The sequence below is a fragment of the Lonchura striata genome, chromosome 32 (genome assembly GCF_050655825.1).
Source record: "Lonchura striata isolate lonStrDom1 chromosome 32, ASM5065582v1, whole genome shotgun sequence".
In the NCBI taxonomy this organism is placed as follows: domain Eukaryota; kingdom Metazoa; phylum Chordata; class Aves; order Passeriformes; family Estrildidae; genus Lonchura; species Lonchura striata.
Genome location: NC_140734.1, coordinates 932649 through 949146, shown reverse-complemented (window position 1 = coordinate 949146; position 16498 = coordinate 932649).

Below are 16498 nucleotides of genomic sequence, written 5' to 3'. Positions count from 1 at the left end.
CCTGTGGAGTTGACATGAAGGAGCTGAATGGATTATTAGAATAGGTAGCAAATGATGCTGTTAAAATGTCCAATAGCACATCCTATGAGCTCCAACAAACACAAATGGGGACTCCAGAGAACTATACGGCCTCGGATTATCTACTTGCTGGCCAAGGAGGAACCTGGGCTATCAGGGGATGAGGATGTTGCACTGCTAGCAGTGATGGGTTTGAAGGCCAACAGCCAGGAATCACCTTGGCAGAAAGAGCAGTAGAAGAGTGGCAGAAAGAAGAAAATTCTTCTGGGTGGGATTGGCTTCATGGCTGCCAAATTGGAGGCTGCTGTGAAATGCATTCGTGGCAGGGCCTGTCATCATTGCAGTGTGTGCACTTGGTGAGTTGCTGGGACACTTTGTGCTGGGAAGTGGAGTATTGAGACCTTTCTTAAAAGATAGTGTCAAGAAAAGAGAGGCATTTGGTAAATAAGAGAGAAGAGCAACAATTTAGGCATGTTTTAAAAGGAATGTGAATAGCTCTGAGTAATAAACTGTACTTAGTTGTAGAACAAGAGGAGATGCCTTTTTGCTTAATACTTAAATGTAAGCTGTGTTACTGAAAGAATTGTTACAAAGGTTGTAGTTGATTGTAGGTCTCAGGACCAGTCAAAGTACCAAGGCCTCAACAGGCTCTGAGGCAAAGCTCACCTCTAGATGAACCTTCCAAGCAAATGTTGTATTTGTATCCACTCATTTAAGAAGCATGATTAACAACATGATCAATGTATGTGTTCCTTGATAAAACATGGATTTATCTTTCTGTATTTAGAAACAGACAAGGCCCCATGTGGCCTTGTTTGGGGGTGAAGGATCAAAGTCAACTCCCTTGGTTCCTCCTTCAGCCCTGGCCAGGCTTTGGGAGAAAGCAGTCAGGAGAATGAAAGCAGATGTTCTCACACTAGCAGTGATGCCAGCTTGTTTGTTAAACAGTGTAAAAGCTGGGTCCTCTCCCAGCTTTGGGGTTGGAGCTTCATTGGCTGCAGAGGTGGAGGCACCTGCAGGAATTCCCAGTGTCTGGGAGTGGCTCTCCAGTCCTTGCCTTCCCCCAGCTGGTGTGTGGCTGTGGATGATGCTAAAACCTGAGGCTAACTGGTGATGGATCTTTCCTTAATCACTCCAGGCAATCTCTGGTAACAATGACTGGATGCATTGCTGAGCTTTTTTGTAATGCTTTGATAATGATGATGTGCTTTGCTGAGCTTATCCTTTTGTAATTCTTTGCAGCTGTGCATGATATAAATGACACAATTCCTTCACTTGGTGTCTGTGTCTTTGGTGCTGACCCTGCCCACTGGTGAAACAGGGCCCCCTCCAGCCTAAGTGTTACCTGGGAAGAGAAAAGCCATCACTCCAAATGTCCCCCCTTCCTCCTTGTTCCCCCCACTTTATACCCTGAGCGTGATGCCCTATGGTCTGTGGTATCCCCGGGGTCAGTGGGGGCCACCTGTCCTGGCTGTGTCCCCTCCCAAGCTCTTCCGCAGCCCCAGCCCCTCTCCAGCGTGGCTAGAGGAGGGGCAGGCCAGGCTTTGGCTCAGTGGGAGCTGAGCAAGGGCAAAAGCATCTCTGTGTGCCCAGCCCTGTGCTCAGCACCCGGCCCAGCAGCGTCTCAGTGCCAGGGTCTGTGCCATCAGTCCCTGCCAGGGGTTTCCATGGCACCTGCCAGGCCAGGTGACCCAGGTGTGGTGTCCCAGTGAGGGCTGCCATGCAAACAGTGCCCAGCACTGCCCCTTTCTGTCTGCCTGACCCGGCCTTGGCCCTGGCCCTGGTGTTTGCTGCTGGTTCCGCGGCGCCTGACCGGCCCACGCGGCACAGGGCAGGCGTCCACGGCACAAACCCACAGCAAGGGCTCCCCTCTGGCTCTGGGCAGTGACAGCAGCCCTGAGCAATGGGCTGGCACAGTGGGGTCGGTGCAGTGTCCATGGCAGCAGTCCCTTGCAATGGCCAGTGCAGGTTGGGATGATGATCCACCCTCACAGCCAGCCCAGGGCAGGTGTGCAGTGCCCTTCCCCACAGCCTGTCTGCACAGAAGCACTTCCAGGGCTCTCTGCATTTCCCTTTGCTCACTCCTGAGTCACTCACACACCTCCCAAGGACCCACTGGGAGCTTTGAGCTGCAAGGAGTGCAAAGCTGGTCTGTCCTTCAGGAGTTGCTCTCATTCTGCCCTGAGCCAACTCTGGATTTGTGTTCATTGCAGAACTTCCTGTGTGTCTACAGCATTCCTTGCAGGGCTCTGCCTTGCGGAGGGGGAACCTCCTTGAGGTGCCTAGGACTTGGCACACACTTGAGGAGTGTGTCTGTTTTAAATAGGGAAGCTTAGGAGTTTTAGATTGCTTCAAAAAATAAAATAAGAAAACCCCTCTTTGCCTGAGCGCAGCCATTTCTTCAAGCACAGCAGGTCCCAGGTGACTGAGCAGAGACAGGACGGGCTTGGGCTATGTGGAGCAAGGTTGTCCACACTGCCTCAGACCTCAAGGCACAGCTTCTCTGACTAGGCCAGACATCCTCAGGAGAGTCCCTGGGCCAATATCAGTCGCTGAATGCTGCAGCCACCTCTGCTCTAAATAGAACAATCATAAAATATACTCTTCAAAGAGGAATGTGGATTTTTTGGAAGCTCTTGCAAATAGTTTTCCATCAGTATTGTAGGAAAACTTCCTAATGGACTGCACTAGAGCAGAGGGAGATCTGGGCAGAGCCATGGTTTGTCAGGACGTGCTTGATCCCAGTGAGTCCCGTGGTGCATTTAGAGCTGAGCCCTGGAAGCTCAGGGCCTGAGAGGAGATTGCGCCAACCTAACCAGGAGTCAAAGTCCGAGGGAAAACCCAAAGTGTCTCAAAGCATGAATGGGTCCCCTGAGGTCCATCCACAACACAGACCCCTCATGGACTCATTGGAGAAGAGAATTGGAGGCCAGGATGGCACAAACCTCTCAGAGACTCAGTGTGGGAAGGAAAAAGGGAAGTACCTTAAAAGAACTGCACTACCTTGAAGCATTAATGATCCCCATTGAGTGTTGTTACTGACAAAGAATCTCCAGGGACTAATTCCAGCAGATAATTGGAGGCCATGGTTGCACAAAGCTCTCAGGACTCCAAGGCAAAGCCCAAGTCCTTTGAAGAAGCTGCAGTCCCTGGGAGCATGAAGGAGGGCCCAGGGCCATTGCTGCCCAAGGCTGCCCAGGCCAGGAGTGCAGGGAGGCAAAGGCTCTGTGTGGGCAGCTCAGCTGCTGAGCAGAGCCTGGGCTGGCTGGAGGCAGCAGAAAGGCCAAGGCCTGAGCCCCAGCCCAGGGAAGGCAGATCCTGTCCCTACCCGCTTGCTCAGGGCTCTGCCGGGAGCACTGGCACATGGAGGGGTGCTGAGGGCAGGACAAGGGATGGCAGTGCCCAGCCTGGCTGGGGCTGTGCCAGGAGGCCCCAGTGCCTCAGGACAAGGTGTCTCCTCCTCACAGCCCTTGGTGGCAAGACGCTGCTGGGCCCCAGGGCACCAAGGCTTGGCTTCTCCTGGCCACTGCCAGCCTTGCCAGGGCCCTTGGCCATGTCCAGCACAGCTTGTCCTGCGCTGTCCCACAGCTCTGCTGTGTCCCTGAAGGCTGCACACTCCCATCTCGCTGCCCCCGGGCCCTGCCCTGCCATATCCAGCCCTGCCCTGCCCCTTCCATGCCCAGGCCATGTCTGCAGTCCCCCCAGCCAATGGGTGGGGGTGGGCAAGTGTTCCCGAGGGCACAGGGAGGGGACAGCTGGGCTGGACTGACCCAAGGGATCTCCCATTCCATGCAATGTCACAGTCAGCAATAAACTGAGGGAAAGGAAGGGGATAGGGCTGGCAGGGAGAGCTGTGGATGTTTTCTACCAAGACATTTCTCACACAAAACACAAAGTACACGTTCTTGATCCTGTCCTGCCAGGAGGTGGCTGGACATTGTCTGCTGATGGGAATCAGCAATAGGGGATTGATTTCATTTGTTGTTTCTTTGCTTCCACCTGTGGCCTTTGCCTTTTGAAGCCCTTGCTGAGGAGGGTGTAGAAGCCCATAAGATCAGGACCTGGTTTGCGTATCCCAAACATCAAAAACTGGATGGCTGTGGGACCAACCAAGGATTGGTAAGGACAGCCAAGACTTCTTGGCAATAACACACTGTGAGGAAGAACAGGCTGTGGCTGCAGAAGGGGCCATGCAGATAAAGGCAGAACTTTTCCAGGACAAACATCCTTGCTCTGGCTCCTGGGCATATGCAGGACATGGCCCAAGTGCAGGAATGAGAAGTGGGCATGGACTGTGGGGGGATCAACACCACCAAAGACCCCCAAAGCCTCTGAGCCATTTCCAGAAAGGTTCAGCAGAACAAACTGCACGTGCTAAGTCATTTGCACCGAAAGTGAGACACTTATTGCCAGGGCAGGGAAAAGTGATCAGTGAAGAGGTCCTCCCACCAAGCCCAGGCACATTTGTGCCCCAGCACCCTGGACATCCCATTGGCTGGATCAATGCTGGAACTAGGACTGGGGATCTCCTCTCTCTCTAATTTCCTTTCTCTCTGCCCCTCTGATTCACATCTCTGTGTCTCTCCTGTCTGTGTCTCTCTTCCCTTTCACCTTTCCTCTTGTGCCTTTATACAAAACATACTGACATGCCCTTTTATAGCTCAGGGACTGACATCCCAGTTTCTATGCCAAATGCATAATGAATTAATAAAACTTTATAGGCCTTTGTGGACTCTCTGAGCTTTTTAATTTCTTTCAGCCACGAGCATCTACAAAACATGGGTGTCTCCTTTGCCTTAAGTTTGGGAGATCACAGAGAGAGAGGGAGAAAGAGGCTCGCTGGGCCCCTGATGGCCGCACACATTTAACCCGCCAGTGTTGTTCTGCTCAGCTTTTCTCTAACAGGCAGCATTAACCAGATGCAGCTGCGCAAGGGTTTCCAGCAATTTGGCATCATCCACAAAGGACTTGGAAGTGCATTTTGTCCCATGGCACAGGGAATATATGAATATTCCATTGTAGTCAAGGGCTGGTCACTGCGGGATGTCACCAGGGTGTGGCTGCCAGGAGGACTCTGTTCCATGGACAGCATTTGACCCTCATTGTTCAGCCAAATTCCCACTCACCCCATGTTCCATTCCTTCAGCCCATCTCTCTCCAATCTGGCTTTGAGGAGACCCAGCAGACCATGTCACAGACCCTGCTAAGGTCTGGGCAAACAACATCCCCTTCTTTTCCTTCCCACGTGGGTTCTGCCGTCCCTGCCTTGTGCTGCCAGTGCGTGGAATGGCTGCAGGAGGATTTGCCACATCCCCTTCCCTGCTGAGCCTGACCAGTCTGTGACTGTACCAATCCCCTCCCTGCCCTGTTTGCAGACTGGTTCTATGTCTGCCCTTCCCAAGTGCCCAGGACCCTCTGAGATGGCTCTGGCCTTTCCAGGGGCTTTGAGAGAGGTCTCACCGTGACACTGCCCAGCCTTCTCAACATCCCTGACACCAAAGGCCTCTGCCACATCCCTCAGTTCCAGGTCAGTACCCAGGGCATGGCACAGCCCTGTCCAGGTCCTCAGGGTGGTTCAGAAGGGAGGCAGCTGTGACTTCTCCCTGCAGACCCACCACTCTAATGTCCCTCTGTGCAGTCCATGGCTGTCCTGAGCATTTCCCCTGGAGCCTCCCTGCCCTGGATATTTCTCTCCATGCAGCCCTCAGCACATTGCAGGAAAGAATTTAGGTGGTTTCCCAGAGGATGATACTCTCTGAGTTGTGAGAAGCGACGTTCACTTTTAAGGATTTTAAAGGTTTACTAAAAACTTTAACAAAATACAACAAAGGTCTGAATAAGGAAAAAGGACGGTGCAATGCTGGGAGTTGGCAACCCCGGCAGCCATGAGCTCATCTATAAATTGGCTGCTCCCATTTTTGTACCCCTGGGGGTTGCCTCAGGCAACCCTGGCCCCTGCCAAGTTCTGTCAGTCGACTCTTCTTTGCCGTTCATCCGTGGAGGTTTCTTTCTTGCCACTTGATGGGAGGTGAGGTGTTGTCATGCTGCACTTCCTAGTAACAAGCTCACCCTTTTCTCAAATGTTTTCTGCAAAGGCACAGGTACGCACCCTCCTTCCTCATGCCTGGACTACTGAGGCCCTCTCTTGGCAACTGTACGGGCTGGGGAAGATGGACTATGGGGAGAACAGAGGACATCTAAACAAATCACAACAATGCAACTATAAGTCAATAAACTTTCCTTAACATACATATAATATTAATCTCTGAATTGCAAGAGCCAACCATTGCATTAGGCATTTCTAACAGAGTGAAGTGGCCTCAAGGCACTGTTTGTGCTACTGGAATTGTGCCACCCCCAAGTGCTGATGATGGTTTTCATAGTAAAAGGGTTTTTAAATCCTGGGGATTTAGGGTTAAAAGGAAAATTAAGCTTAGTAAGCCCTGGAAAAAAAAAAACCTAGGTACATGTAGGCCTTGTACCTTGCTAGAACTGCACCTGTGTAGCTAGTACATGATAAATGATATACTTGTTAGATGTGATGATTGTTTAGTAACTAAATATAATTACTGTTTAATCATAAGAATAAAAATGAGAAACTGTGGTCAGGGGCCTCAGAAAGATCATGAGAAACTCATGCTTGAATAAAGTCAATGTATACAATAGAACAATATAAAGTGAATCATTAATATGTAAGTTATATAATGATAGAATATAAAATAAATTCAGCTCAAAAGCCATGTGAAGTCAGATTTGGGTCTGTATCCCTGATTCCCAGAGCTCTCAATAAAAGCACCTGCATATAATCATATCCCATGATTATGTGTGTTCCTGAACGCTTACAATCTGTTCTATGGTCCTTATCAAGTCCCCCCTTTTCCTGAGACACACTTCCGTATGGGAACTAGTTTCTTAATACTTATATTTCATTTTGCAGCATAGGAAAACTTTGTTTTCTAACATGTTTTCTAATATGTCTTCTTCTGCACTCTCATTGGCTAAATGTTTCCCCAATTCCAGTTTGGTCTTATCCACTTGGTGTGCTCTGCAATGCCTGATGGCAACTTCCTCTGGTTTCTGGATACTTTCAAGTGAACCCAAGATTTGTTCTCTGTTTTTGATCAGAGCTTTGATATGTCAAAAGGTCTTTTTCTTTCCAGAAGTCCCATGTTCATGTACCACTCCAAAGGCATATTCTGAATAATTTCAATTGTAAACTAATTTTCCTCTACTCGATTCCAAAGCTCAAGTGACTGAAATTAGTTCTACTTTCTGGGCTGAAACATTAGAGAGGAGTGCTCCCAATTCGATTACATCGGGTTGTGGAGTCACTGCGTATCCAGATATTTGGATAGGAAGTCTAGGGGCCTGGTGCTCTGACAGACCAGCTGCTCCTGCTGCCTGCTCTGCCTTTGGCATCTGCTCTACTGAGGGTATGGCAGCTGCAGCAGGATTTCCTGTGGCAAGAGGTACCACTGCTGACATAGCCCTGGGACTCCAGGGGCCCGTGGCTATGCCCTCCAGCACAGGGGTGTCACCCACAGCGGGGCATGGGGGGAAGGTGAAGGGCATTAGAAGGGAGAGAATCCAGCGTCTAGGGACTGTGTGAGGGAAATAACAATTTATTTCCTTTTCCTTGAATAAAGAATTGCAAGAACCCTGCTAGAGCTGCTGGGGGATTGGCCTCTTGCTGAGGCCCCTCCTCTTTTTGGGACACTATGTCCCCCTGGGCAAGGAGCCCCTGTTCCAGCCAGGAGCAGAGGTGCTGTGCCTTCTGCCCCGGGCAGAGGGACCTGCTGCTGTCACCACCTCTGGCCACAGGTCCTCCTGATACTGGTCCTGCCCTGCAGGGATGGGCACAGGTGGGGAGTGGCAGTGAAACCCAGGGCAGGGGCTTTAACATGGACTGCTCTCAATGAGTTGTCGAGAAATTACAGTTTTCCTTTTTCTGCCAACCAAGGCTGTCAGTGTTTCTGTGTTTGTATTAATGAGAAGGGTTAGGGTTAGGGTAGAGTGTGGGTTTAGGGTTAGGTTAGAGTGTGGGTTTGTGGTTAAATGGAGAGCAAAGTGGTGTCTGCATTCAATTGATTTTAATTTTTTCTTTCATGGTATTTTGCATGTGAAAAGTCTGAAAATCAAGGACATCTTTTTGGAATCTGCTATCTTTGCCCCTGATACTAGCCGAGTGACCCTTCAGAATTAAGGGAAAGCATGAACTCTTTTGGCCATTTTTTAGAGGGAGAAAACACCAAACCCAAACCTGTTTACTGAATCCTCTGGAAAATCTGACTTATCCAAGAAAACATAATATGGAATGTATCAATTTTCTGTTTGTCATTCATTCAGACACCTGTGAAGCCAGATCAGTAATGCTCTCTTTAATGATTTAACACAGTTGATTGCCATTAAATCACTTGAAATTATGGCCTCAACTTTCAATGACATTTTGAATATGAGAATTTCCATTTCAGGGAGGAACAGAATGCATTTGCACAGTTCCATTTGTCTTGGTTTGACAAGACAGGAGTCTGTGAAGGAGGGCTAAAGCCTCCTGTGCAATGGAGAAGGTAAACCCCCTCCCTCCGAATTACCAGGATTTTTAAAGTTAAAGGCTCTCAGGCAAAGATATGGGAATGGGAGTAACAATTCTTTCCTAGGAGAAAACTAAATAACAATTTAAAAAGGCAAATGCAATTGGTACAAACAGAGCTAGTGATAAAGTCCACAACCTGACACCCTGAGGAGTCGGGGTGTTGGTAGCAGTCCAGTTGAAATGACAGCTGCTCCTCTTGCAGTGGCTGATGAATTGCAGCTGAAGTGGTGATCTTTAGAAGGGTATAGTTTTCTCTGAAGATCTGGTGGCAGTTGGGCCAGTCTTCCTCTGGGAATCCCGCCGAAGGGGCCGCTTCTCTGGGAGTCCCGCAAAGAGAGAGAGCTGCTCTGTCTCCCAAAAGGTGCCACTTTATACAATAAAAGAGTGCTTGGCTTCCCCCTCTGGGTGGAGCATCTCACAATGGGATGGTGTAACGTTACCAGCCCTGCAGTGAGTCAGTCAATGGCCCATTAACAAACCATTACCTTTTCGGAGCAAACCATCGTTCTTGGAAGAGATAATAAACCTACCCAACCTCCAAGAGATGGCAAATAGAATACAAGCTTATCTTGCAAACCAGGACACCATTATGGGTGGATATTTTTTTCAGCACACAGATTCTCTGATTTCCCCTTCTTTAGCCTTAAGCATTAAAGTCAAGCATCTGCTTTGGAAATGCAACTCAAATGTAACTCTTTCTACTATTTTGCTTAACTTATTTTTAGAGGCTGAAAGCATTCAGTTGTAATTTGCTTTATAGAATACTTAGTCACTGTGGGACTGGAAAAAGATCACAGAAATTTCTCCCATCATAGATTTTAAAATATTTTAAAACGCCATTATAAAGACTATTTATCAATATTTAATTTTTGCTTTCTGTGTAACTTTATTAAATCTGTACTTTAAAACAAGCATTACCTAGCAGGTTTTCAGTTCAATTACAGCAGTTGCTTTTCAGCAGGCTAATTTTCCTGTAGGACTAGACAAGGAAAGTAACTTAGGAAATTGATTTTTCCACATTGTTGCAGTGTAGGAATGGTATTCCCCAGTTTTGTGCTCACCCTGATACAGCTCAGACCATGTGCCACTCACTGACTTCCCCACCACTTTTCCTGTGGCAGGAGAAGAGCACAAGCAGGTAAAGATCAGAGGTTGAGCTAAGAACAATTTACTAGAAACAGCAGAGAAAAAAAAAACCACAAATGGTAATAACAACACTAAAAGGAGAGTGTACAAGAGGTGAACGAGTCACACATGATTGTTCACCATACAGAACTGGGCACACCCCACGATTTACGGCACACCGGCGGAGGAAGAACAAGCCCCTTCCATTTCCTCCTGCCATGTGGCAGGTGATATCCAGCTACCCCAAGGTCCTGGCCGTGCTCCTCCTGGCTGCTGCAAAAATTACCCCTGTCCTGGCCAGATCCAGGACACGGGATCTGCCCTGCGGGTCCTGGCTCTTCCTCTGGGTGAGAGCCCCCCATGGCATCTGCCTGGCAAAAGGGACTTCAGGACAACCTATGACTTATGGACATTCCCCCTTCTGCCCCTGTCCCAGCTCCCTTTTTGCCTCCAGAAAACTTTGAACAGAAGTAGCACTTAGGTGCAGTTCTGCACATTCTGAACTGGCAGGAAGGTGACCCACATGTCACTCTAGGCACACGTGCAGCAAGGACAAAGAAAGTTTTTGAGGGGCCTGGGTCTCAAGGTCTTTTGTTCCAGGAGTACCACCTGTTACTTTCAGATTCTGCTCAGGGATAACCAGTGACCTTCTTTTTGTTCTACATGAGACATAACCATGTGTGGCACATCAACTGTCACTTTTTTCCCCATTTATTTTCAACCATATCCTATCAATCAGGACCATGGTGGCTCCTGCTCTGAGGTGCATTGGCCATTTCTGTAGTACATTGTTTGGTTGTCTTTTGAGAAATAGGCTCAAAATACCACAGGGTTACTTCCCTTACTCCCATTCTTGGAGCTAAAGATGGAGTTATTGTGCAAGGCAAAGGCACTCACATATGAACAGTGCAAAGGGGTCAGTCAAACCTGGTTCCTCCAGAGCAGGGGTTGTCATCAATAACCTAAAAAATATATAGAAAGGCTGCTGGACATTCTGGAGTCCAGTGTAACACCTCCATGGATTTCTTTCATGATTCATACACAGGCTTTTCCAATAGTTCATAACTGGGGATCCATCATCAACACCATCCAGTCTGTTGCCTTCAGGGGAAGGCAAGGCGACCTGGTTTCAAGGAACAGCACGGCAGCCCAGTCTCCCCTGGGCCACTCGGGCTAACGACACGCGCTGGACACCAATGTGGTGGACGGTCGAAAAGCGTTTATTATCTTATCTCATGGGTTTAAATAGTCTTGGGGGACTCTGCTACGTCAGGGGGGGTTGGTAGGGTCTCTAGGGTTAGTCAGGAGTGGAAAACTACTGGGTTAGGTGTGGTTACATTCTTTGGGGTAATGGATAACATGTTGCAGGGTGAGAGGGGGAAGGGGTCTTTCTTTCCGTCACATCCCGAAATCTTCCGTTCGCCTGTCCCTATCTACTACATCTCCCCCCTCCTTTTCATAAGTGAAATGAGGTAGTCGTAGATATAGGCACTGGAGTGAGGTACAAACTTGTAACTTGGTAAGGAAAAAGGGTTTTTGGTAAACCTGAGTAAATCTCGCAAGGTGAGTTTTGAAGGCTTTTGCAGCTGACTGTGTTCGCAGTTTTTGGTTTACAGCATTTGTTGCTGGCCTACAAACAGAATGTTTGCCCGTTCTAGATGGGCCTGAACAAACGAGAGCAGCTTGTTCAGCAGGCATGGTCCTATGGTAACAGCTAAAAGCAGTATTGCCAGTGGACCTACCAGGGCGGAAAATTAAAGTGGTGAGCCAAGGTGATTGATTGAACCAGGATTCGAACCAGCTCTGCTGGGTTTCCCTGTCTCTCTTTCTCTGAGCCAGTCTATCTCGGAGTTCTGCCATGGAGTCTTTAACGACTCCCGTATGATCTGCATAAAAGCAGCATTCCTCTTTCAAAGCTGCACACAGTCCTCCTTGTTGCATGAACAAGAGGTCCAGTCCTCGCCTATTCTGTAAAACTACTTCTGAAAGCGAAGAGACTGATTTCTCTAGATAGGAGATGGATTTCTCAATCCTCTGCAGGTCTTCATCGATGGTCATTTGCAGCTGAGAGAGTCCGTGCTGTTGGGTTGCGATGGCTGAGACACCAGTGGCTGTACAAGCTGCTCCCAGGCCGAGCAGCATTGCGATAGTTATACCTGTGATTATTTCTCTTTTGTGCAGTCTGTCAGGTTCTTCGAAAAGGTGGTACACTTCTTCATCTGAGTGGTACAGGACCCTAGGAACAATCAGAACTTGGACACAGAAGTCAATAGAGTCATTAAATTTGGCAAGGAACACACAAGGACTCACTCCGGATCGCTGGCAAACCCACATCCCAGATGCGGATGGGACCACCCACTTATTGGTCTTTCTGTTGGGCTTGACAACTTTAGTGCAGAAGTTGCCTTTCTGCTTTGCTAAAGTTGCATTGCCAAAACATTTGCCTTGTCCTGTGATTTGACTCAGGGTGATTCCTCTGCAGGGAGTGTCCCATCTGTACTGGTGGGGGGCACTGGCTGTGGAGTAACTGAAGGGGGTGTCTAAAGCGATGCCTTCGTAGAAAGGGGGTTTAACATCATAACAAAGCCAACAGGAGTTAGTCAGGTTTGGTTTGGTTTCGTTTAGGGTTAGAAAGGTAGCTTCTAGCATACAAACACAGGGGTGTTCCACGGGCTGGTGGAGGGTTCTATGTGACCCTTTTGTAGCTCGAGGTCGACCAGTTCCAGCAAGGCTGCCATTCGAGGCTTTGACAGGGGCCACTGCTCGACCCATATGGAGTCTGGTGATTTTTAAGTCCGGGACGGCCCTCTCACTCTGTTCACTGGGGGACTTCTTTGTATTGCCAGTATTGGGGCCACAGTGCTTGGGGAAAAATCGAGCAGTCTGCTCCTGTGTCTGCCCAAAACTGAAGCCCTATGACATGGGGGTCCTGACTGCCATAAAGGCGGCACGTCCCCCACACCTTCGGTGGCTCCTTCCCTATTTTCATGGCCAGGGCCACCCAGGGGTCCCGTTCTGGGGCGTCCCCTGCTGACCCTGCGGCACAGGCGCTGCTTGCGGCGGTAGTGGGTACGAAGGTACCACAGGCTGTGTTGCGAAATTCGCTGGCGAGGGTACGAAGCTGGCTGTCTCCTGTGGGGGTGTGGGGTATAAGGGCACCCCGCCCCACTGGGGGTTGGCATAGATGGGCCGCCTTGCATTCGCAGCGGGAGGAGGCTGAGTGCAGCCCGCACGCCCCCTCCCTCTCCCGTTTCCTTGGGGCCGGGACCTGCATTCCTTAGCGAGGTGCCCCTTCCTCCCGCAGCTCCAACAGGCTCCTCTCGGGCGTGTTTGGGGTGGAGGCGCTGCGGCGGGCTGCCGTGTTGGCTGGGGACAGCTCACCGCGATGTGACCTGCCTCACCACACTTGAAACACGCCATGGCACTGGTCAGGGTGTGGACGGCTGCCTGAATGGGTGTCAGGTGTTCTTCCCTCACTACATGTCTGATCATGTCAGCCAGGCTGGCTCCGGCTGGCAGGGAACGTAAGATATCTTTGGTGACAGAGTTGCACTGCTGGCACAAGCAGTCAGATACCACGGGGCCCTTTGCCTCTGCCGGCAGGGTAGAGGAGTCTATTGCTGCCTGCAGGCGATCTACGAACTGCGTGAAGCTTTCGCTCTCTGCCTGCCTCACGGTGGACCACGGCAACGGCTTGGCTACGACCTGGGAGGCCGCACGAATAGCCTCCCTAGCAGCCCGAGTGGTCGCCCTGACCTCCTCAGCCCGCATCTGCGTGGCTTGTTGCTGAGGCGTGATCATATCATCGTGCTTTCCCATAAGCCTGGATAAAGTCGATCTGTTTAGTGGCTGCCTCGCGCCAGATGCTTGGGCTAATAGCTTTGTACAATTATCCTCCCATTCTTGTCTAAACACAATCATTCCCGCACCATCAAGTATCATGCGACCTATTCGCTCGATATCAAAGGGAAGCAGGTCGTCATTACTAAAAAGACCATCAATTCATGTGGAGACCATGGCCGAATTGATTCCTTTTTCTGCAATGGCTTTGACAATTGACTGTACATCTTTAGGGTTTACCGGGGCATATACCCTCTGCTGGTTCCCTTCCGGGCCGGTGATCCTCACTGGGAAGGCTTGGATGGCAGCCGCTGGGGACCATTCGGCACAGGCTATTTTTATTTCTCCCCAGTCGGTAAACTGGGCTGGTTCGTATTGTGGCTGCTTTTCGGTGCGGCTTAAAGCTTTACTTGGTTTTGTTTTAAATTGCGTTAGCTCTGTTCCCTTCGTCTTAGAGTCCCAGCCGGCTCCTGGCAGCTCTTCTGAGCTGCCGGAGCTGCTGCTGGACTCAGAGTCTGAAGTCGAATGCCAGCACACTTCCGGGGCTCGGTGCCGTTTTGTGTGGCTCCGACCCCGCTCCTCCCCCCGGGGGTGGCGCCGCTGCCGCCCCCCGGGCTCGCCCTGCCTCCTGCAGGGGAGGGTTTCTCCCTTACATGGTAGCGGCGTCAGGCGCGGCTGCCGATCGGCTCCGAGCCCTCTGCCGCTCTCCTCCTGTTTCTCCCGCACACGCGCATTAGCAAAACTCCGCGCCTCTGGGCTCTTCGCGCCGAGACTGCCCACGCCCCGCCCCTCCCCTTGGCTGCCGGTGCCATATTCAAAGGGGTATGGAGGCAGCATTGGCAGGATCTCCCCCCGAGCCGCGGCTCCCGCGCCTCTGGCTTCCCCCGCCAGCCTCCGCCGACAGAGCTCTGCGCGCTGCTGCACCTCCGGCAGCGGGTCACTGACCGGCGGTGGCGGGGCGGATGGAGAAGCCGCGGAGCTTTGGGAAGGCTCTGCGGGGGGTCCCGGGCCCCGGCCCGGGGAGGGGGGCGACGCGCCGGCCCCCCCCGGATCCAGGCTCCCGGGCGGATCGTCCTCAGGGGTAGTTTGCGTTGCCGCTCCTACCCGTAGCTTGGGTGTAACCAATAAACACGTACGCGCTGCGCTCCATGTCTCCTGCTCTTCTATTGCTCTGCGCAGGGCTTTCTCTACTTTGCCCCACGCCTTAAGGCATTTGCCGCTGCCTGAGGATTTTGTGTCCTCGGCCAGCACGGCTGTGCATTTTTCCCATATCTCCGGATGCAAAACATCCACAGGGCGTTCAATTGCCCCAAGCTCAAGCAGCCTTGCTATAGCAAGATAAAAGTCTTTGAGCTTACACTCAATTACCCATTGCTTATGAACCTCACTTACGACCCTGGCGATGGTGTCCATGATGATCGCGGGTTCCTGGGACGTCTCCCTTGCCGAGAACACGGTCTTACCGGTCTGGCCGCTGCTCTTGTCCAGGTGACACCCGCAACCCGAGCGAATTATTCCTGGGCTTCGGCACCAGTTATGTTGCCTTCAGGGGAAGGCAAGGCGACCTGGTTTCAAGGAACAGCACGGCAGCCCAGTCTCCCCTGGGCCACTCGGGCTAAGAACACGCGCTGGACACCAATGTGGTGGACGGTCGAAAAGCGTTTATTATCTTATCTCATGGGTTTAAATAGTCTTGGGGGACTCTGCTACGTCAGGGGGGGTTGGTAGGGTCTCTAGGGTTAGTCAGGAGTGGAAAACTACTGGGTTAGGTGTGGTTACATTCTTTGGGGTAATGGATAACATGTTGCAGGGTGAGAGGGGGAAGGGGTCTTTCTTTCCGTCACATCCCGAAATCTTCCGTTCGCCTGTCCCTATCTACTACACAGTCACTCCCAAAAAGGGACACAGATGTGGGCTCTGGTGTTTGACAATTTGCTTCCTCCCTTTCTTTCCCCAAACTTTCTTTCCCTTGTGAGTGGGGCAGCCAGGAGATAAAACATGGGTAGATATAGACATGGTCTTGAAAACAAACACAAGATGTCATAGAAAATGTGCTTTGGATGGTAATATTCAACATTCTCAACTACATGCTCTTCTTTTCTCTCCCTGTAATGACTGGACAACACTTATTTTTGGTGCCAGCTGACTCAAATCAGGAATAATCTTGGGTAGGGGGAGAATGACAATAAAACCATCATAAACTGAGTATAAAATGTTTATCTACATGTGTCTATAATTTCAATGGCCAGCTGCATTCAGCTCAATTATCAGCCTATAATTGTGCTCAGGGCCAGTGTGGGCCTTTCCTTGTCAGCTCCTCCTGCACAGCACATGGGGGCCTGGGCATGCTGCTGGCTTGTTTCCTTTTAGGAGGCTGGGATGAGGAAAGGTCCAGGGGTTTTGTCAAAGAGATGATATTTGAGTGACTGTGCATGTGCTGGAAGCCTCACAGACTGACTGGCCCATGACAGGATGGCCCAGTGCTGGGGAGACAGCACCTTGCTGCCCTGGTTAGGGGTGTTAAGTTGCTCCTTTGCCTCAGAGAGAGCCAAGTGCAGCACTTTTGTGCAGAAACACTTCATTAGCCCTGGTTTGCAAAGCTACTGCAGCAACTGGTGTGGCCAGAGCAGCCCTTTCTGCACTTGGAAATGAGCTGAGTCAGTCATGGGCTAAGGCAGGGCATTCCCCACGTGTGCACATTTGAACTCCCTGTGCCCCGACTGTGTCACGTTCCGCTCCTCAGTGACATCCCGCCCAGCCTGGAACATGGAACTCCCCGTTTCCAAGGACACGTGGCCATTGTCACCAGCACACAGCAGGACCGCTCAGACCCTTCGGCAGCTGCGGTGAGAGCGGAGGTGTCAGAGCGACAGCAAGTGTTGGTCCAGCTTAGCTGGTTCTAGCACACGTTGGTCAAGAGGC